Raw genomic sequence first — 23,494 nt, 5'->3', positions numbered from 1 at the left:
CTTAGAAATGGATGTTACTATACTACTGCTTTGCCAGACCATGTATGGATTGAGGATGTTAAAGGTAAAGAGTTCAAGCAACAAGTCCAGTATGAGTGGAAACCTTCCTATTGCCACAAATGTCAGATGTTAGGCCATAATTGTGTTGTTGTGGCTCATAAAAAAGATCAAGTTATGAGGAAGGACCCACAAGTTGTAAAGAAAATCTAGTTTCCAAAGAAACAACAGGTGGTTGTTAATCAACCTACTGTCACTGTAACACCTACAACAACACTAGTGAATTATGGTATGACAATTACTCAATCCAGAGCTGATGCAGGCTGGAGGGTAGCTACAAGGAAAACAAGGCACAAGGGTGCACATGTCTCCATAAGAAACACTTTTTGTACCTTGGTAGAAGATGATACAGATTAGGAAACAATGGAAACTGATGTTGGGGATTATCAGGAGGAAGATATTTCCACCATTCTTCCCTCAAATCCTTTATGTTGCATTTATGTACTTGGAATATTAGAGGGATGAATGATCCCTCAAAGGTGACAGAGGTGAAATATCAAACACTTATAATATTAAATTATAGTTATTCTAGAATTAAAGAGTTAAAGCTAGAAAGTCTTCAGATATTTTCAAGAAATTTGGCACTTATTGGTCTTGGAAGAACAATTATATCTATTGTGATAGGGGTAGATTATGAGTGGGTTTGCAATCTGGCTCAATGATAGTAAAAATGGTGAGTTGTCTTGATCAGTATATCTACTGTGAGGTTTATATATGATCATCAGGGGGTATTTGTTTTCTACTTTACAGTAATCTATGGATTGGATACCCTAGAAGACAAGAGAACCCATGGGATGAAATGGGGGTCATTAGTGTCACGTTGGCATGTTCCCTTGTTGCTTCCAGGTGATTTTAATACAATTTTAGATGTGCAGGATAGAGTGAATGGTGCTCCGGTTTCTTTGGCTGAGACTTTTCTAAGCTTGTTGATACTTCAAATTGTTTGAGCTCAAGAGTAGTGGTAACTTTTACTCCTGGCTTAAAGGAGGTGACAACACTAAAATTGGAAGCAGGATATATATATAGATGCATTGGAAATGGGGAATAGATGAGTGAGAAGGGGTCTTTGTGTTCAGAATACCTGAAGCCTGCTATCTTTGATCATAGCCTTATTCTAATCAATTGTCTTTCAGAGGTAAAGATAGGCGGAAGACCTTTCAGATTCTTCAATTACTTAGTTGACCACCCTGGTTTTCTTTCTCTAGTAGAACATAGTTGGAAAGAGAGTAGTAGAGGTTCAACCATGTTTTCAGTGTGGGAAATATTAAAGTTGATCAAAGGGAGGTTGAAAACTCTGCATCATCAGGAATTTAAGGGGATTCATGATAAGATAAACCAGGCAAGGCAACAGTTAGAAATTGTTTAAACTCAGCTACAACACCATTACCCTTATAATTCTCTGTTGTGTCAGGAACATAACTAAGCTACTAGTTTAAGGAAGTGGCTCAAAGTTGAAGAGATTTCTTGAAGGCAAAAGTCAAGATTACAGTGGTTGAAAGCAAGTGATTCCCACAATATTTTTTTTGCTGCAACTAAGGAAAGACATTCAAGCTAGTGAAGTCTGATGATAACAAGCTAGTGAAGTCTTAACACTTTTTTAAGATGACAACAAGCTAGTGAAGTCTGATGACATTCAAGATGAAATTGTTAATTTATATGGAAATATGCTAGGAACTAGAGCTCCTTCTCTCCTAATGATTGATTTCCCCACCATGAGAACTGGGGATACACTGAGCTATCAAGATAGATCCTATTTGTTTCAACCTGTGATAGAGGATGAAATTGACTTTGCTCTTAAGGGAATTGATCACAGTATAGCTCTAGGAATTGAGGGCTTTAATGATGTGTTCATCAAGAAAACTTGGAAGGTGAACTAAACATATATGTATTTTAGTATTCTGGACTTCTTTGCTCAAAAGAAGTTGTTGAAACAGGATAATTGTACCATAGTCCCTTTGGTCCCTAAAGTTCCTAACCCCACTAAGATTAATGACTTTTGGCCCATTGCTTGATGTACTATTGTTTATAAAGTCAATTCAAAAATTTTGAATTTAAGGCTTCAAAAGGTAGTTGGGTCAGTAGTTAGTGAATGCCAACCAGGGTTTATCCCAAGAAGACATATCTCTGATAACATCCTATTAGCCATTGAACTAATTAAAGGATATAACAAGAAGCATCTTTCTCCCAGATGTATGAGGAAGGTGGACCCAAAAAAAGCCTCTGACTCCACCGAATGGAGCTTTCTGGTTGATGTTATGAAAGAATTGGAGCTCCATGACTTGTTTATTGAATGGATCTTGGCTTGCATATGTTCTGTTACTTATAGTATTTTCATCAATGGTAAATCTTACACTCCCTTTCGTGCTAAGAAGGGTTTAAAGGCAAGGAGATCCATTATCTCCTTTCTTGTTTGCAATTGGAATGGAGTACTTATCTAGGAGTTTGATACAACTCAAGACTGATCCCAATTTCAACTTCCACCCTAGATGTGAGAAGTTAAACATCACCCATATGATGTTTGCAAATGATTTGCTCATGTTCCTAAGAGCTGACCCAATTTCTAGTTCATGATGTTTCAAAAGTTTATGTTGTTTTCTAGAGCTTCGGGTTGGAAGCAAACTTAGATAAGAGTAATATCTACATTTTTGGTGTTTCTGTGGAGGTCTAGGAGCTGATCATGAACACTTTGAACATTCAAGCAGGTAAGTTTCCCTTCAAATACTTGGGAGTTCCACTCTCTACCAAGAAATTGGCTTACATTCAGTGTAAGCCTTTGATTAACAAAGTCCTAGCTAGAGATAATAGTTGGACAAACATATACCTCTCCTATGCAGGAAGGCTGCAGTTGGCCAGAACTATTCTTCTCAGTTTGCAGTCTTTATGGTGTCAGATCTTTGTCATCCCCAAGAAGGTCGTTCAAGAGATTCAAAGCTACCGTTGAATCTTTTTATGGACTAGTGACACTATTGCTTCTAAAAAAGCTTTGGTCTTATGAGCTAACATGTGCTTACCTAGATCAGCTGATGGTTGGAATATAAAAGACATGGAAATATGGAATAAAGTTGTTGTGTGAAAGCTTCTGTGGGCCATAACACATAAGGAAGATAAGCTTTGGGTCAGATGGGTCGATAGTAGTATGTGAAGGGTAGGACTCTTATTGGTTTTCATTGCACTACAACTATGTCATGGTATCTTAAGAAGATCAGAGTATGGAGCTAATACAGGGTGGTCTGCAGTTCTTAAGCATCGTGTTTTCTCTTTCAAACTTATGTACCAAAATCTTTGTTGGATGCACTCTAAAGTTCCTTGGAGACGAGTAATTTGCAAAAACCAAGCCACTCCTAACAGTCTCTTTATTCTCTGGATTGCCATCTAAAGAAGATTACCTACTCTAGACATATTATTACACATGAGAGTGGTTGCTTCTGATGTTTATCCTCTCTGTTGTAATTGTGTTGAATTAGTGGATCACTTATTCTTTGATTATCAGTTCTCATGTCAAGTGTGGCATAAAGTTTTGATCGACCTCTTCACTTCACAAAGCCCCTGGTGCTTTTACTACTGAATTAAGTTATATGATAAAGAGTAGCAAAAGAGGTTGTTATAGACATAAACTACTGGCAATGTTCTTTGCAGAAAGTATCTACTCCATATGGTTTGGACATGAATGATAAAGTTTACAATCTGAATTGTAAAATCCTCCTGAATTTTTTAAGGAAATTCAATTTAAAGTGTCTAATAGAACTTTTGATGAGCTTATCTCTTACTTGTTAGATTTGAGCATCTAGTTTTGGTGGAGACTTTGTTGGTTTTGTGGCTTTGAGATTGTAATGGTTGTTGTCTTTTCTGTTTCTTCCTTTTGGTAATAATATATTTATTATATTTATTTGCCTAAAAAAGACATACAATTTCAACTCAAAGTACAAGTTTTCCAAAAGTTCATGAATATTTGAATATGTGCAAAGCTATTTTCAAACTAGAACGCATGAAATTCAATTTTCATGTTCAACTTTCAAAACCAATGTTCAATTATGTCTAAATTAGAGCATCCTCTTTTTAAACTAGAAGTTTTCAACATTTGGAGCACATAAAAATGGGGATTTTCATAATTGAAGCATCCTTTCTTTTAAACATTAACTAATTTCTAGTTCTAATTTAAAGTTCTACATTCAACACCAATTTCTAACTCATTTCCAATTTCGAACTCAAAATCAATCTTACTTTAAAGTTATATTAATGTACACTTTCAAAGCACTCAAGAGTAAGATTTCGCACTTAACACTCTTACTCTTTGAATTTCAAGTCTTCAAAGTTAGCACCTTTGAATTACTTATGAAATTTCGATTATTTATGCCTTTTAATAATTCTGCACTTACCCTTCATTCGGTTACACCTAGTCCTTCTAGGTGTTGTATAATTATTTTTTATGCACACCATTACTATTTGTGATGATTGCTTATGCTTGATTTCACCACCATTTTCCATGCTAGATACATAACTGGTACCTACAAAAATTCGATCACGACTAATAAGATAACTTTGGACAACCGGACTAGGTTCCCATTAATCTTGACTAACTAGAAGTGATCACCGAATTATAGATACAAATTTCTAACAATTCATGCTCACCCACCTAAACTAGATTCATGGTAGGATTTATTATTTGCACGAAAATGATTCTTGGATTGGATTTTCATATGCCTTAGCCGATTCAAAATAAGTGTCTCGTTTCCGAATACGTATCTATAAACTGTTTCAATTTTAAGTCCTTATCCGGGAGTTCATGGTTTGGTGGCCACTCTTTCAATTCAATGTTCAAAGTAGTAGGGGCATCGCAAATTTCTAATTTGATTTCTAATATACAAATGGTGTGTCATATAACCATGAAACCTGAAGTTGGATAGCTCCCCTTGAGGGTGGGATTGTAAATCAAGTCAAATCTTGCACTCATCACTTTTGACAAACTAATCCGAGTTTGGAGTTTTATCAATTTACCAAAAGGTACATCTTGCTAAACTGTTAAAATTCGGCATACGAAAACGTTTCGAAAATTAATCAAAAATTTACCCTCTACAATGTGGCGACTCTGCTGGGGAAATGAATGCAAATGAATTCAAAAACATTTTTGAATACAAAAAATATCCAAACTTTCCAAAATGGAAAATACGAACCTCTGAGTACGAACATCTAACATCCGACTATACAAATACAAACATTTGAAACAGGATATCAAATACAAAAGAAACCAACCCTAGCAAAGTTAGATTCCGCTACCTTGCTTGATCTAAGTTCGTCAGTGAATGAAACTCAATGTCGCCAACGTCAGCTAGCTCAATTGCTCCTCTGAAAAGTATTTTCTTAATAATTCTGTATGGGCCGACCCAGTTAGGTATGAAATTTCCCCTTGGGTCCATAAGGCTCTTTCGAAGTGCTTTGAGGACACTTCTTTGATGTTGACAGTTTTGACTTTCTTGTTGAAGTACCCGACAACAAGACGCTGATAGACTTGGACATGATGAGTGGTGTAGACGCCTGCATTTGTCCCTAGGCCCGAAGCACTGAATGCAAAGATGAAACCAAACAATACTTATCAACGCTTTTCTAAGTATGCAAAGAACGAACTATGACTGACTGACATGACCCCCGAACCCGTATTTCCTTTTCTAGTAACTTGCATTTATAGTAACTACACTATTAACCTGCTACCCAAAATAGCATCTATATAAGATAGATTTTCAAGTGATTACGTTACATTACAATTAATCCTTGAGAAAGGATAAGAGTTGCACTCCAACTAGTATCATCAAAGAGATAAAACCGTAAATGAGATAGAAATTCGAAATAAAATCGGAAAACCCTAGAAATGTGTTGACAGAAAACACCAGCGCTAGAAATTTCTAGCTTGTGGCATGCACGCGCCACATATTTCCAGCGCACCTATATCAGCGCCATTATATTCTAGCGCTAAAGTTTGGTGCTCAGCCAATCACGACACGGATAGAATTATTAAACAGCTGTCAATGACTCAGCAACAACAAAACTGGCGCGTCCTGACACACTCTATAATGTTCCAGCGCACCTGTTGCGTGCGCTAGAATATTCTGGCGCAACAATTTAATGTCCAATAAACTTCAATCTCTTCAAAAGTCTATCTTAAATCGACCTGTTACATTATAAATACAACGCTCAAAACTCCGGGAAATCAACACCAAATACTAACAAAAAACCTTAAGCTTGAGTATTGACCGAAGTTTCACTCTTTCCCGTATTCGCAATAGTCTGCCGTATTAACTCACTGTTAAGCAGAACTCTGTCTGTATAAGCACTCATCCCATTCCAAATACTGCCGAAACTCTAACCAACCCACAAGCCTAAAACTAAGGAATCTAAGAGGAAACTCTGGAAGAACCACAACAGACAGGTAGCCAATTACCAGAAAGTTCTACGTAGAAAAGGAAGGCTAGTAAAGACAAATAGTTAGTGTTCCTGAGAACCGCAGTATAGCCTATGCTATAGTGTAACCTGAAATCTACTTTATATATCGCTTTCATCACTCTATAAATATATTCACAATAATCTATACATTGATCACGACTAATCAGATCTTTGGACAAATATGTTATTGTTAAGTACCTTAAATCTACTTAAAATATATTTTGACCTTTTCTAGTTAAATTTTTTGTGCATTAAAAGCAACTCATATTAGTAATGTAATATAACGTATGTCTCATTCGTCGTTACGTTAAACTAGAAAGGACCACCGCGTGGGCTAATACTGGGCACTCCCCATATTAGTACACGTCCCCCGAACTCTCAATCTCATCTCCGCTGGATGTACGTTGAGCGATATCCATAACAGGGATCACAAGAGAACCTATGGTTGTTGTGGTCGAATACGCTTGCTTTAGTTCCGAATTTACTAGCGTATCACGATAACCGAGTTTTGTCAATTTTCTTCAATGTAGTTGTAAAACTGAATGACGACTCCTATAGACTAGTAAAAAGAGGCTAACCCCCACAGTTAGTTCCGCTCTTATGCTTAATATGATTGCCACATCCCGAGGGAATGTCATTTGAGCCTTTTCTTAGGAAAAGTGCGCCCGACATATTTTTCGACCCACTCACAGTGGCGACTCCGCTCGAGACAATTTTGAAATAATTTGTACAAGTAGTGCGTTGGTGAGGAAGCCGTATAGTAGAAATCGAACGCTATGCCGCAATTATTTCCTTATTAAGTTGGAACGACCTGAAGTATTCAATGTGATGAATTATTCTGATAGAACCGCATACCAATATTGGCTTCCTTGGCATGTTACATCTCGGAATCCCGAAATAAGGACACCTGCTAGCCCGGGGGTGTACCTGCTTCGGATGTTGTCAACTCGGCACGTTCACAATGTAGCACATCCACCAAAATCAAACCGCTTATCTCCTAGGTCTATTCTCGGTACATTCTATTCCAGTGTGTACCAGATAGGCCTTGATAAAATTCGTTCATGAACCCGACTAGTTCGACCGAGGTTTGTTAGGGTATTGACGATAGGTTTGGTACCTTTTTGACACCCAACCTATTTTACCATAGAGACTCAAAATAAACTAAATGTGCATCGTATCTGAATCATGCTTGTTGTTAGTTTTGTGTAGAAACTATATGTGCTATGTGAAATTAACTAATCAGATGCATAGTTTAGGGTCAACAAGATGGTTAAAATCAATAAAAACACTTAAAAACATCGAAAATAATTAAAAAGCTACGAATCGTATAATGGGAATTACATATTCTGCGATACTGGAGTATGCGCCAGAAACTTTCATCGCACTCCAAGGGAGCGCTAGAAAATTTCAACGCGCATCAACAGGGCGCTAGAAAATTGCAGCGCATAGTAGAAATATCAAAACAGAAATCGGTCAACGTGCCATAAAATAGCACCGTTGCTCGCAACAACGCTGTAATTTCTAGATCCAAACTGTTTATTTCGTGCAACAAAGTCTGTAAAATCGAAAGTAAAAAAAACTAGGTTTGATATTCGTATGACAAATTCAAAGACTAAAATACGCATCTATCTTAAGCACTACGTAAGTGTAGCTGTAAATACCCACCTTAAAGCACTCAAATTCAAAATTGCGTCGAAGGTATTCACGAAATTAATCTCAAATGAATATGGTCATGAAAACTAACCCGATCAGCAATTACAAATCAATCCCAAAAGTCAGTATGCACAAACTACATTTCTGTGTCGGAACGCTGAATGTTTGTGTGCACAGACGCTCAAACAAAGGGTTTAGATCAATATAATTAAAGCTTTGGGAAAGTTAGACTAACTAAAACAATAACAAACCGACTGCACGAACATACCACATAGGACCTGCATGCGCTAGAAATATCCAGCACACCACAAATCTACGCTAGAAAATTATAGTGATGCCCATAGCCGCGCTAGAATTTTCTAACGCTCGTCGATGCAGTTCTTGTAATTGACTTCTAAATATATACGACTAAAAAACAAATGATTCGTAAAGTAGTTATTGGTCCTCTAATAACACTAACGTTTGGCGTAGTACCATTCAAGCTAAAATAACTTTGACGTTCACCTAAGCTCGTTTCCGAAAACCGCTTTTGCAACGATATTCCGAGTCTAGAAAAAATTCTGTCCAAATAATATCCATAATCCTGAAATAGTTGTCTTTTACGTAGGGCCGGTTCCACTGCTTGGTGCCGAACTGAAGGTCAAAGATTAAAGTGTCTCGAGTCTTCTACCCCAATTTCCACCCCGATTGCAGAAGTAGTAACTCATGTCTTCACTCGTCATTCTCCTTTTCAGGGTCTCCAATCATCGAGTCTCAATTCTCTCCAGCACCGACTAACATCATTTGCTCGAAGATTTTCAAGTACAACTCAAACAAATGGCTACAACCATGGAACAACTCCTCATAGAAAATCAAACCTTAGCAGGTAGCTAGGTTTAATATGAGCTCGATAATGAAAAGAAAATCGAGAAAATGATCCTTCGGAAGACTATGGGAAGCAAATACTTCTCATTCGATCCCAAACCTCTTTCTTGCAAGCTACGAGAAAAGTTCAATTCATATGATCTGCCTAAGTTTAAGGTGACTGATAATCCCAGGAACCACCTGTTAAGCTTTGTATGTGCGGTACATTTCAAGAGCGTGGTTAAGTCTATTTACTTGCCAGCCTCCCCTATATCCTTGGAACCAGCTCCACTCCTATGGTTTTATCACCATGACCCAATAACCTTCCCCACTTGGAAAGATTTCACCAACATTTGCATCCAGCAGTACTCATCCAATATGGACTTCTAAGTTACCATGCGTGAGTTAAAAGTTCTCTCTCAAATGAAGATTGAAGGTTTTACGACCTACATTGCTAGATGGAGGGATCAAGCAGCCCAGATAATCCAAAAGGCCCCCTGAACCTGAACTAGTCCGGAAACTCATTCATAACATGCACCCGACCTATAGGCAGCACATTCGGTACCTTGCATGGACTCTTTCAAAAGAGGCTACGATGTGAGCATCAAAGTATAAGACAATCTCGTCAAAAATGCCGAAAAAACACCGTGGTAAAACCACAGTACACGCCTAGAAACAATATATACAAGAAGGGAAAATCTTCCCCAGCACAAGAAGTTCACGTTGTTGAGGGAAACAACCCTCCAAGAACTAAAAGTTGGGTTGGAGACCAAAAGTTTACCCCACTTGGGTCGACTCTAGAAGCAGCCTATGATAGGCTCTATACTCAAAGAAAATTTTCTCCGATGGCGCAAACGCCCGAGCCCGCGGTCTAAATATTGGAATGCCTCTGCCTACTTCAAATATCACAGAGGCAATGGTCACGCTGTCGAGAATTGCTGGTATCTCAAGAACACAACTCAAGACATGATAGAGGACACCGTCATCCCTCTACCTAACGTCAGCACACCAAGAAATGATAAGAGTCCTTTAGGAGCTTGCTGCATATCCCTGGACGACCTTTAGTTTGCAGCGTTCGACCCCTTGGTCTACATAACACCTCAAGGAAAACCTTTAGCCAAATGACCAGCATTGAATCCTAATGGTAATGTTTGCTGCGTATGGGACGCTGATGAGTGACATTTATGTCACTTCTAGGGGGTAGTTTTTAGATATTTTTCTAGGTTATTTTCTTATATTTCAATCTATTATTAACCCTTTTTAGGATTTATTTCTTTTTTTTTATTATTTTATAATGTTTTATCGGTTTTTATTAGATTTTAGGACTTAATTTCATAATTTGTTTGTTTACTTTGATTTTTTTTAATGATTTTATAATTTTGTAGTTTAATTAGTTTACTTTTAGTTTTAATTATTTATTTCCATTTCTATTTATTATTATTATTATTATTATTATTATTATTATCATTGTTATTATTATTATTATTATTATTATTATTATTATTATTATTATTATTATTATTTAGGAAAATTTGTTTTTTACCACCTAAAAAAATAAAACTTGTATTTTACCACCTAAAAAAATAATAAAAGTTGTTTTTTACCACCTAAAAACGAAAAAATTCAAAAAAACGTTACGATCACTCTCTCCCTGATCTATATTCTCCTATATTTCGATATGCATTGTCATTCAGATCCCAATTGAATGACTTTCTCTTTATTTTTCTCGTCAAAATTCCCGATTTTCTAAACCGCTAAGAGTGCTTGTACAATAACAAACATCCCATCCTGATTTTGATCATGCAATTGTGAAGTTTGAGATCCCTTGTAAAGCATATGTGTGAGTAAGCCATCTGGTCTCCACCCCCACAACCTTTTCTTCCAGCACCTCTTCTTTAGATGGGTTTAGCTCCCTGCTTTTGAGATTGTAACTGAAGATAGTTAGATAGGAGCTGTCGAGGGGGAAGAAGCAGGTATGCCATTATTAATTGTGATGCTTAGGACTTAGGATCATATTTCTTGGTATGTGATGATATGGATTTTGATGAGGATTCGTCCTCATAAGTATTTTGGTTCGAGTTGGAAGTGCGTTGGAGGGAAGAGCCTACTGAATTCAGATTCGTAGGAATTACTTGAGGTTGAGTTGAGTCTATCTCACGCCCACGTAACATTTTCTTCAACTTTTCCGTTTTTAAGGTGGTAAAAAACAACTTTTATTATTTTTTTTAGGTGGTAAAATACAAGTTTTATTTTTTTAGGTGGTAAAAAACAATTTTTCGATTTTTTTAGGTGGTAAAAAACAATTTGTCCTATTATTTATTTTCGTTTTATTTTTATTTCGTGATTCTACATCGTGTTTTTTTTTATTATATAGGTGAGAGTTTCATGGTCCGGAATGAGTTGCAAGAATCAAGAAAGCATCGATCATTAAGGAAAAGAATTGGAACATGAGCTTTGTGAAGGAAATAATGCCCTTGGTCCAAGTATGCATTCAATGCTAAGTCTAATAAATGCGGTTCAGTATTAATTAAATATGCAAGTTAATAATTCAGTGATATCAAGTGAACTGTATGCCTAGCTAGAGGTCGCTTCAGTTCATGTACGTGGAATTAATAATATTAATCCACATCTTACTCTTGACTGAACCCGTAGGGTCACACAAATAGTACTTGAACGGATCAAGTATTTAAGTGAATTAAATACTCCATTTATGGATATTCGGAATCGACGGATCTCGGTTCCAGTGGGAGCTGAAATCGTCAAAAGGCAAATTATGAATACTCCGGAAACGATGATATTGCCAGAAACAGAAATATGGATCGTATCCGAAATATAAATATTATCCAAGTCGTAGATGTCGCCGGAAACGGAAACATGGTACGTATCGGAAAATATTATGGGAAAAGGAAATATTGCCGGAATCGGAAATATTGCCGGAATCGGAAATATTATCGGAATCGGAAATAAATTCCGGAATCGGAAATATTAAATATTTGTTCGAAACGGAAATGAATTCCGGAATCGGTAATATTAAATATTGTTAGAATCGGAAATGAATTCCAGAATCGGAAAACGAATCGGAAGCGCGATGTACGAAATAAGCATCGGACGAGCTTGCTAGACGCAATGGCCCAGCACGAAGCCAGGTCCGCGCCTAGCGAAGCCCGCGCAAGCGAGCAGCAACAAAGCAACGCAGCCCGCCTAGCAAGGCAGGACCAGCCAAGCACAAGGCAAGGCCGGCAGCAGGCTGGCAGCGCCTTTACATGGGCCGCGACCCCTCGTGGGCTGCTCGTGTGTGTGTGTTGTGTTCGTGCATTCTACGAATCCTTAGATGCTTAGGATTTGTCTGGTTAGTGTTTTTCGTAAATCCACTAGTGTTAGTCGTTTAATTAAACACTAAAATACAAAGGATTAATTTTAATTGAATTCTAATTGAATTAGTAAATTTAATCCTGGTGGATATCTAAATCCGATAATTCCTCCTATAAATAGGTGATACATAATCACAATTTATAACATATAATCTCAAGTATTCACATAGTTTTAAGAATAAACTAAGCTAATAATTTGCCAAATAATTAAGTTCGAATAACATAAAACCTTAGACTATATTCTAGTTAATTGAATCTAAGGCGGATCCGAACGTGCTGTGGACTATCTACGGAGGGACGACACTTGGAGTCCTAAACATGTTCTTGTTCGGTTCTGGAGCAGCTAGGGAAGGCATGCGTCACATGTATGTATCCTAAATTATGCTAATTGACTATGTGGCAATTAATTGGGATTCCTGGCTTTATGGTTTTTCCGCATGAAATATATGATTTATATTTGTCATAACCCAAAAATTACCGGGAAACTTTAAGTTTGATACACTTTCATTTCCCTTTGTGTGTTTTTCTTAACATTTCAATGAATGGAAACAACCTCAAGTCCACACTATTTGATCAAGAAACAATAATTTAAGAAAAAAAATTGCGAGCAAAATAAACCAGGATCCACTCTAGGCCGAGTGCACGAAACTCACTCAGTCAATCCGTAAGTAACTTAAGACGAATAATTATAAAACAGACATTCATTTGGTATGAATGGGAAAACAACAAAAAATAATAAATAGAGAAACAATTATCTTGAAGAAATAGCGGTCGCGCGCTTGCCCACTATCTACACATAGATGCCAATATCTTGCCCGTATGAGCACCACTCATGAAAACGTCTTAAGTCACGAATACAGAATCAAATAATCAGTCATTAAGTATTGCACGTCTTAGACTCAAAATGCATCGCAAAGCACACTTAATTTCATGTACAAAAATCATAGTGCACGGCTAAAATTTGCAAATTATATACACAAAAATAATTCGAACATTCGGCGCCTTAATGAGCCGCGCTAGAATTTTTTAGCGCCAACTTGCTCTGCACTAGAAAATTCTAGCGCCCAGACTTAAATGTTTCGGATTTTTTTGCACTTTTGCAGAAAAACCCCGCACACTTGGGGGGTACATATATACGCAAAATAAGTTCGAGTTTTCTTTTCAAATCCAAACGGACCAAGTTTAGTGCAAATATCGTTTCTTTCAGACTTATTCGCTTAAACTCGGTACTTCGAAGTTATTTTCTAATCTAGAACGACGCGCAATCTGATTTTAAACTAAGTTCACTTGGGGCAGACACGAAGGCAATCCCAAAAAGTGGAAGAGGTCCAAATTATTTGCAAAATTTTGTAAATCTACAGAACTGCTAAAATAAAAGTGACATTTTATTGAAATAAAAATCCAAATATTCGCACTCCAAATGGAAAAGAAATTAACACAAAAGGGAAAATAATAAAAAATACAACGTTAAACTAAAGCAAGAAATCAAAAGCGGCACATGCACCCCATAACATCCTAAGAGCACTATTCTAACTCATTAGGATCTCCAAACAAAGCTCAGTGGAGGTCGGAACATGCAGGAGTCACATCAATAGATTATTTCACCGTCCCCACATCAATATCCATAGAAGCAGCCAGCTCATATAAGCCTACTTCCATGGACGCCAAGGCCTTAGTCATCTTCTCAGATTGTATGTCAATCGACGAACCAACTCTAGATGCAACAATCTTAACATGTGCACTACCAGTAGAGGCTCCAGCAACTGCACTTGCAAAGGCAGGAGTACTCTTAGTCCACGCCTGTTTTTTACTTTTCTTACTACAACGACCCTTAGCCGGATTTATGGTCCTAGTCTTCTTTGGCGCAGCTATACCACGCTTCTTGAGAGACCTAGTATCGACATAAAGATGATAAGTTTTACGCTTCTTGTCTATTTTCCTCCTCAGAGGTCTGGCACTAACACAACGACACCTAAAAAAAACGTCCCGCTAATACTTAGGTCTACTTCACGACCTTATCAGCTCAGCAGGTTCAGCACAACTAGCCTTAGTCCTCTCCGCAGCATCATCTGAACTAATCCAAATCTTATAATTTTCGGAAAGAGAAATACTCCCCTCTATGGTAACATCCCAACGGAGAAGACTGTCTTAATATTCTGCCCACGCAAGGGTGCGGGGCCGTGGAAGAGAAGTTGTAGCCGGTGGAGTAGTTTCCGAAAAGGGATAGTCTGCCTCATGTCGTACTACCTCAAAACTTGGTACGGAAACAGATAGGTGGGATGAGTGAATCCGACAAGCCTCGTAAAAACAATACGCTCGGAGCCGTCCACCATTTACTGTAGACCCCACCACTAGATCACCCACTTAACAAAATAAGACCGTGCATAAAATACGAGGTCCACTCGACCTCGTTCTCCCCTTGGTGCAGATATTTCCTGTTGCCAAGAGCATGTGTCCTAAGATCAGACGAGGCCTCCAGGGGCCTCAGACGTACAATGAGCGAGATCTGATAATACAGAAACAGGAATCAATCGTATGAAACTCGCAAACGATTCCCAAAATTAAAAAAGACGAATAACACGAGCAAACAAAAATGTAACAGTCGCGCTGGAAATTTGTAACGCATACCACCAGAGCGCTGAAATTGCCAGTGCCAACTTCATTAAAGTAAAATAGTTTAGGGAGCGCACACTTAGACGCGCCACAAAATTGTAACGCAAGAAAACATGCCCCACATTTTATAGCGCCCCCTGCAGTGCATAAAGCACGACTGATTACCTGCAATAACAGGGAGCTGCCACCAAAAACTTCGGACTTTGTATCCTTCTTCAGCACATCCACTCAAAATATAATCTCGGCAACGACCATGGGCATCATGGAATACCGACTCTCCATCTAACTGACAAATGGCATCAGCTTAAGATCCCCAAACATACTGTCATTATTATATAATAGATAATAGTTCAAAAAACAGAAGCAAAGAGCCCTATCGCTACACTTTTGTTTAGATATGTATCTGTAGGGATCCTAAAATTTTTAACGAGTTTAGACAGGTCAATAGTATCCCCTACCAACATCTCATTCACCGCATCATCACTTAGGCCATGGAATTTCCCCATCAGCTCCCTTCCCTCATCAACAGTACTAGGAGTGCCAGACAGTGCATTATCAGGGTAACCTAGAATGACAGCAAACTCTCAGGCAAAGGGACAATCTAACTATTGCGAAACGCAAACATGTGACGGTCGGGGTCCCAAAAATTCAAGGCAACATGAATAAAACTAAAATCTATCTTTATTTGTTGTAATCCTAAGAAAGCATGTAAAGCATCTTTTAGTAACATTTTTCTAGTTGGGGCAAGTGAATAAAGCCACTTACTAACTACCAATTTCAGAGACACGGTATACACAGGAGCAGACATACTGATAGTAAAAGATGAAAAAAAACAATAACTATGCAAACCATCAAAGCAATGCATCAACGGTGAAGACTAACGAGCAGAACATGCCTCTATTTATAGATACACCAAGCAGATCCTAAGTCAGTTTGAATACAGAATCGAAAATCGAATTTCTATAGAACTAGGAGACATGCGATAAAAAATTTTAGCGCAGGTCTAACTGCGCAAGAAATTTCCAGCGCACTCAAGCTGAGCGCCAGAAATTTATGGCGCCTGCATTTCAATTTTTGGCAAACTCTTTGGCCCATTCGGACTCCACAAGATTTGTATTTTTAATCAATTTCTTAGTCCCATTCAAACTACGATATAACTAGACTATTGTAGGACAATTAGGATTTGATTTTTTCAGAATTTATAATTTTACTCATATTTAATTTCTAAATAAAAGCTTATTTCGATCGAAATTCTGAAAATCGTTGTTGATCGTAAAACTTAAAATGTGCCATTTCCTTTTATGCGATTTTTAAGGTAAGTCGGAATGCCTTCAACATGGCAAAATACCGAAAAAGAAACCTATTTTCGCAAAAATGACATTTAATGCAAATCACACAAAATGAAAATGAAATACGAAAAAGTAATAAAGAGTATGTACATAGTCTGACAAAAGTATGAAGACCACCACGGAAAGTATTACATGACTAAATACATGTTGGGGCCGCACTAAACCTCGAAGGAAGGCGATCGTCCTCATCTGGAGCATCCCTGCTCGGACCCTTGTCTTGTGCGCCATGTAATCCATCAAACAGATCGTTGGGCTGATAAGATCCCCAACTCTGCGACTATCCAGCAGACCACGTCGATGCCTGTAACGGGTGTGTCGGCTGCATTGGCACACACCCGGTACTAATGGCTTCTGAAATGGAGGTGGCTGCCTACCAGGCTGTGAGGGGTACTGAAATGCTAGGGCTGCCAACCAGCCTAGAACGACTAAAATGGCTGATGCTGCCAACTCATCTGCGATACCGGCACACCAAAGTGACCGGTATGACTCCTCCTAGGCTCAGCCTGCTGTCACGCAGGCCTTTGACCCACTCAACATCAGACGTACGAGGCTTAGCCTTCGGGCCAGAGACACCACCACCACCATCGAAAGAATGTCGGTCTCTCCAAGCAGCCCGCACCTGCTCCTATACAAGGGATTGCGGTGCTTTAGTCTACAACATATAAATAACTGGTCAGCGTACATACAATTAGTGAAGGCTGAATTAAAGGCTCTGCATACTACCTGAGTCCTACCCGGGCTACGACAAGAGTCTTAACCCATTGCGGCCTTTAACCGGTTGATCACCCTCACCATCCTATTGACCATGCTAAAATGTGGCTGAAAACAGACAAAAAAAAACAAGTATAACCGCCAAGAAATTAATGATCCCTACCGGATGGGCACCCTAAGGGACCAAGGGTTGAAATCCCTCTCCATCAGGAAAAGCCGACAACACCTTAGTTATCTCGGAGCCACCCTTCACGGTGTAGGTGATGCGACAGTCAGGCAGCACATAACCGTCATGCTCCGTAGTCTCAGCTACAATATGAATAAAGTTTTCGCCAACATAGAAAGAAATAAATATGTTCATATCAACAAAATCTAATATTACACATACCTCGATGCCCGGAGGAAGAAAAATCACCAAACTGGCATGTGCAATCACCAGATAACCCGCCGGCACGCCCTGTCGCAACTCCACACGGCGGCTAATGGGAATAACCATGGGACGCAATATACTAGTTGGAGGCGGTTGAGGCACCCACACTAGGCCCGTCGTCTGCTGGAGTACCCGCTCCCCAAGGAACCATGCTGAACCCCTGGGACCCCGATATAGGATCCGACACCGTGACTGACGTCGGCTCTCCTCCAAATCCTCAATGTCAACCAACTGCTCCCAAAAGGACCAAACCACCTGTTTGCGAAAACCAATAAACACAAAAAGATCAGGAATCTCACATAAAACGAGACAGTACAAAGAAAGTCAACCGTACTTACCAAGTTGGGATGTGTGATCCCGATCATATCTCTGGACCGCGATATGCTGGGCCGCCTCTTCAAACTTGCAGCGGCACCCCAACAGTAAGCCATGGGATAGCCATGTACATCCTCCCAGATCGAGTAGCGAAAAAAGGGAGACGCTCAAAGGCCCACAATTGCAAAGAACAAACAGTAAACATAGTTAGAATGAAACCATCTATTGACTAGAATTCCTAAAAATAAATGAGGCATGTACCTCGATAATCCACAGCAAAGCACATAAAGAAATAGGAGTCATCCTCTATCAGGATCGTGAAGAACTCTCACACCTCCACTCACGTGGATGATCAAGTTTGTTAGGTTATGATACATATGACAATTCATAAATCATGCGGAAAAACCATAAACCCAGGAAAACATATTATTTACACATAATCATTTAGCATAGATCAGATGCATACTCTTTGTTGCGTGCCTTCCCTAGCTGCGCCCGAACCGAACAAGAACAAGTCTTTAGGACTCCAAGTGTCGTCCCTCCGTAGATAGTCCACAGCACGTCCGGATCCGCCTTAAGATTGACCAACTAGAATCGCCCTTAAGGTACTATTATTTTCGGTACTTTATAGGCAAATGTGTGACTGAATTTTTCTCTCAAAAACTCACTTTGAATACTTTGAAACTTGTGTTATAAATTGTGAGCCCTAGCCTCATATTTATAGCGGTATGGAAAGGGAATCGAAATCCTATTCAGATACAAATTAATCAAACCTAGAATCCTACAAGAACTCTAATTTAATTAATTTATCAAATAGAATTAGGAATTTAATCATTAACCGAACTCTGCATGTTTTAGGAAACGTGCACGAACACAAACACTTGCACACACACGCACGGCAGCCACGATGGGCCCCATGCGTGCGCGCGAGCAGCAGCCCACTCAGCGCCCGCGCGCGCTGCGCGCTGCGCGTGCTGCGCGCTGCGCGTGCTGCGCGCTGCGCGTGCTGTGCGCGCTGTGCGCGCTGCGCGCAGCCTGCTGGGCCTGGCCTTGCGCTGGGCCTGGCGTGGCTGTTTGTGCGGCGCGCTTGGCTTGCTGGGCGATGGCCTGGCTTCGTGCTGGGCCTCGTCCGGCAGGCCTCGTCCGATGCTTATTCGTACGATGCGCTTCCGATTAAATTTTCCGATTCCGGAATTCATTTCCGATACGAACAATATTTAATATTTCCGATTCCGGAATTAATTTCCGTTTCGAACAAATATTTAATATTTCCGTTTCCGGAATTATTTTCCGATTCCGGTAATATTTCCGATTCTGACAATATTTCCGTTTCCGGCAATATTTCCGATTCTGGTAATATTTCCATTTCCGATAATATTTTTCGATACGTACCATGTTTCCGTTTCCGGCAACATCTACGACTTGGATAATATTTATATTTCCGATACGATCCATATTTCCGTTTCCGGTAATATCATCGTTTCCGGAGTATTCATTTCTTGCCTGTGACGATCTCAGCTCCCACTGAAACCAAGATCCGTCGATTCCGAATATCCATAGATAGAGTATTTAATGCCATTAAATACTTGATCCGTTTACGTACTATTTGTGTGACCCTACGGGTTCAGTCAAGAGTAAGCTGTGGATTAATATCATTAATTCCACTTGAACTGAAGCGGCCTCTAGCTAGGCATTCAGCTCACTTGATCTCACTGAATTATTAACTTGTTAATTAATACTGAACCGCATTTATTAGACTTAACATAGAATGCATACTTGGACCAAGGGCATTATTTCCTTCAGTCTCCCACTTGTCCTTAGGGACAAGTGTGCATTTCCTAATTCCTTTGTCGCTCGATGCTTGCTCTTGAACATAAGGTAAGAGTTGTCATCCTTATTATGTCCAGAGGTGTTCCTCGGTTTCAGAGTTCAACTGATCAAATAAACAGATAATCATAGCCTATGATTCATCCGAGCACGGCCATGCATTTCACAGTTTCTAGCTCTCCGAGTGGCCTTGTACAACTTTTAAGCATCTCATCCCGATTTATGGGAGGACAATCCCAATCTTGCGATCTTGAGATTAGACTTCGTTTGATAGGTGATTACCTGAGCGTTGCCTTTATAGCCTCCTTTTACGGTGCGACGGTTGGTCAACGTCAAAGCAACCAGTTCTCAAACAAGTAATCTCAAATCACTCAGGTATTGAGGATTTAGTGTCTAATAATTTAATGAAATTTACTCATGACAGATTTTCATCTCTTACAGTAAAGTTTCATAGGTCTTGTCCGATACTAGTCTTCCCAAAGTAAGTATCTATGCAAATGATTATGACATTGCCATGTCCACATAGTTCAAGAAACAGAACTACTAGTCATCTTGCATTCTAGTCGTCTAACGTTTTCTATGCGTCCAATTTTATAGAAAACTCCGATTAGGGACCATTTTCAACCTTTGACATTCAAGTTCACTTGATAGACATTTCTTAGTCACAGGACTGGTCCTGACAGTCTATCTTGAATATATTGTCAAATTGAAGGGACTCATCATTTAATACTAAACCAAGATTAAATGGAATATGAAAACACATTTCATATATGATAAATGTTCAACCCCAATGTTTTACAACCATGGGCCTCTAACCCATCTTTAAAACATTTCATGGAATTCAAAGCTATGCTTGATTTCCAGTTCTACAACGTGAGTGTTGCTTCTCACTTGTTGCATAGGTTTAGTTACCATGCTTTGCCAATCTTAATATCATTTTCATCGAATGTTCTTCGAGATATGATGATAAGATCTTTTCGAGTTTGTTTATTATGTGATCTAGTCTTTCTTACTTTGATGGTGGTTTTACTCATTTTGCAATGAAGAACCATCAAGTTAGCAGACGTTTTTCTTGCTTCAAGAGTGGTTCCACGCATTTTTCAATGAAGAACCATCAATCCAGCAGATAGGTGATCTACCCAAGTTCAGTGAAGAACTTTAAACAACCCTGTTTTATTGCTTCTTAGGCAATAATCACTTTTACTTCAACTGTATAGGTTGCTAGTGATGCTTTGTTTGGATTTACCTATCCAAGCAGTTCATAGATATGTGGAAGACTCTCCAACTATATCTTAGAACATAGAAATTATTATTTTAATTTCCCACGCAACAACTCATGATCTCCAATCCATGTTGTCATTTCAAAACCCGATGCTCTATAGCTCGTCCTTATCAATGGTTAACTCCAAAGGGTCTTGCTTGATCCTTTGCCAGTGTTTATGCGTGTAGCATCAATATTTAGCATATCTTTATTTCCTTGAATCAAGAACTATTCCTATGTATCATTTCAAGTACCATAAGTATTCTTGATCTCAATCTAGTTGATCTTCACTTAGATCAATAGAGATTGGTATATGTTCGTCATGCCTAAAGTCATACGATACGTTTTTGGCGATCCTCATATTATATCATACATGATAAATTCTTTTGCAGAATATTTCCCAATTGAATTCTATTCATGTAACTTTAGCTTATCTAGTTTCAGTAGATACTAAATTCAGCTAAATTCTTTGACATATAATATAGGTTAAGAATCTCATTTAGACTCTTTGATGTTTAACTTAGTAAATGCTTATACATAGTTAAAACATCCTTTACTTAGATTTATTCACATGGGTCGAATATCTCCAATGAAGACTTTCGTGTTTGATTTAGTAAATGCCATTACTTAATCCAAAACAATATCATAAGATCTTTGTAAATAGATCTTAATACCCAGTATGTACTAAGTTTCGCCATGGTCCATCATTGATGAATAATCTCAAATCTAAGTCATTAGCATTTGAATGTTATTTTACAATAGAGAGATATGTGTGTGATACACATAGGACCAATTAAGTTTTTATGTACTCCCACTAAACTTCTTATATATGTATAAGAATCATGTATATTTTATGAAACTAAAATGCTTATTAGCTTCACTTAAAATACAGTTCCAATTCCCAATTGCTTGCTTAAATCTGTACTTAGATTTTATAAGCTAGCTTTCTCTTTCAAGCATTTATTTGGATCCACAAATCCTATGACATACCATGTACATATTGTATTCCATCATTTGATTGAGGAATACGTTTTGTCATCCAATTGCCATATGTACCAATATGCAATCATTGCTTGAATTATAGACTTAAGCATTACGATTTTGCATGAGGTTTCAACACAATCCATGCCATGAATTTGCTTGTAACCTTTAGCAACTAATCTAGCTTTGTGTGTGAACACAATTCCATGTTTGATGGTTTTTATCCTTAAAACAAACTTGCAACCAATAGGTGTGAAACTATTCTTGCAAATCAACAAAATTTCAATTTTGTCATCAAAACATTGAGTATGTTTTATGGCCTCTAACCATTTAAAACATTTGAGTCTATATATGGCCTCTAACCATTTTAGGGAATCTGGGTTTCGTCATAGCTTTCTTACAAGTCACAAACTCATTAATCTACATGATAATAGTTTGACTGCAAGTTGTAGGTTTCTTTACTATTTAATAGAAGAATCTCATAGTTTCATTGACCTGATCTCTATGTTTCTTCACTATCTAATAGAAGAATCTCATAGTTTCAGTGACTTGAATTCTATGCCTACTTGGGTATAGAACATCAAACAATAGAATATCAATAGCCACTTGAAAGTCCTTTGAATATTCTGTTCTCCTTGAAGCACTTGTAAAGTCTTCTAAGAGATATCTATTCTTTAAAGCCACTTCTAAAGTCCTTAAAGAATAAGTTCGGATTTTCTGAAGCACTTCGAAAAGCCTCCGGAATGTCCGTTTATGTTTGTTGTTCGTCTCGAAGACTTTCGAGGTCTATTTTCTCCCACTTGTCATTTTGGAAACGAATCTCCAAAAGGACATTATTTCGAGCAAACAAACATTATGTTCTCAAAAATTCGTGGTAGAAACAATACCCTTGTGCCTCATTTGAATAAATCACAATGAAACATATATCTATACTTGGGCCTTAGTTTGTCGAAATGACAAAAACTAAGCTCCCACTGAGTTTTGCAACTCTCTAGATATATTTTATGAAAAGTTATTCTGAAATTACTTTTCAATAGTTTTGACGAATTTGGTTTAGTTTGGTGGTAGTTGAGCATTTTGTTTTAGAAATTATAGGAAAAGTTTTATAATCCATCATTGATCGAATCAAGTACTAATTGACTTCGATTATTCCAACTAAGATATGCCATATCTTATGGAGCTAGATTGTGAAATTACAACACACAATCATTGATGATCATATTTGGTCTCAAGTAATCATTAACATGATCTAACCTAGATCTTTATGATTTCTTACCAAGTGGATTTTATACTTCTGAATCTTTGAACTAGCCAAACAGATTCAACTTATATCACTTTTGAGTAAATAAACCTATATTCACTCAAATCCATGTGAAATAATAAAGTCATAAAATTTTTCTTTAGCTTTGAACTCTATTGTCTAGGCGTTCTAACAATAGTTCATATCTTTTGTTACTTTCAACAAGTAAGACTGGTTGTCTTAAAATGATCTAGAAATCAATCAACTTTCAAAAGTCCATTAAAATAGAGCTTTTGAATGTTAACTTGTTGATATGGTCTAAGCAACAATGCCAAAGATTTAGTGGAACTCAAATCAAGGGGTTGATTTGAACCTAGTAAAGTTCTTTAAAGAGTTGTTTGTTTTAAT

This window comes from Spinacia oleracea, chromosome 4 (genome assembly GCF_020520425.1).
Source record: "Spinacia oleracea cultivar Varoflay chromosome 4, BTI_SOV_V1, whole genome shotgun sequence".
In the NCBI taxonomy this organism is placed as follows: domain Eukaryota; kingdom Viridiplantae; phylum Streptophyta; class Magnoliopsida; order Caryophyllales; family Amaranthaceae; genus Spinacia; species Spinacia oleracea.
The sequence above is the reverse complement of the archived record's forward strand: the minus strand, read 5'-3'. Positions refer to the sequence as shown.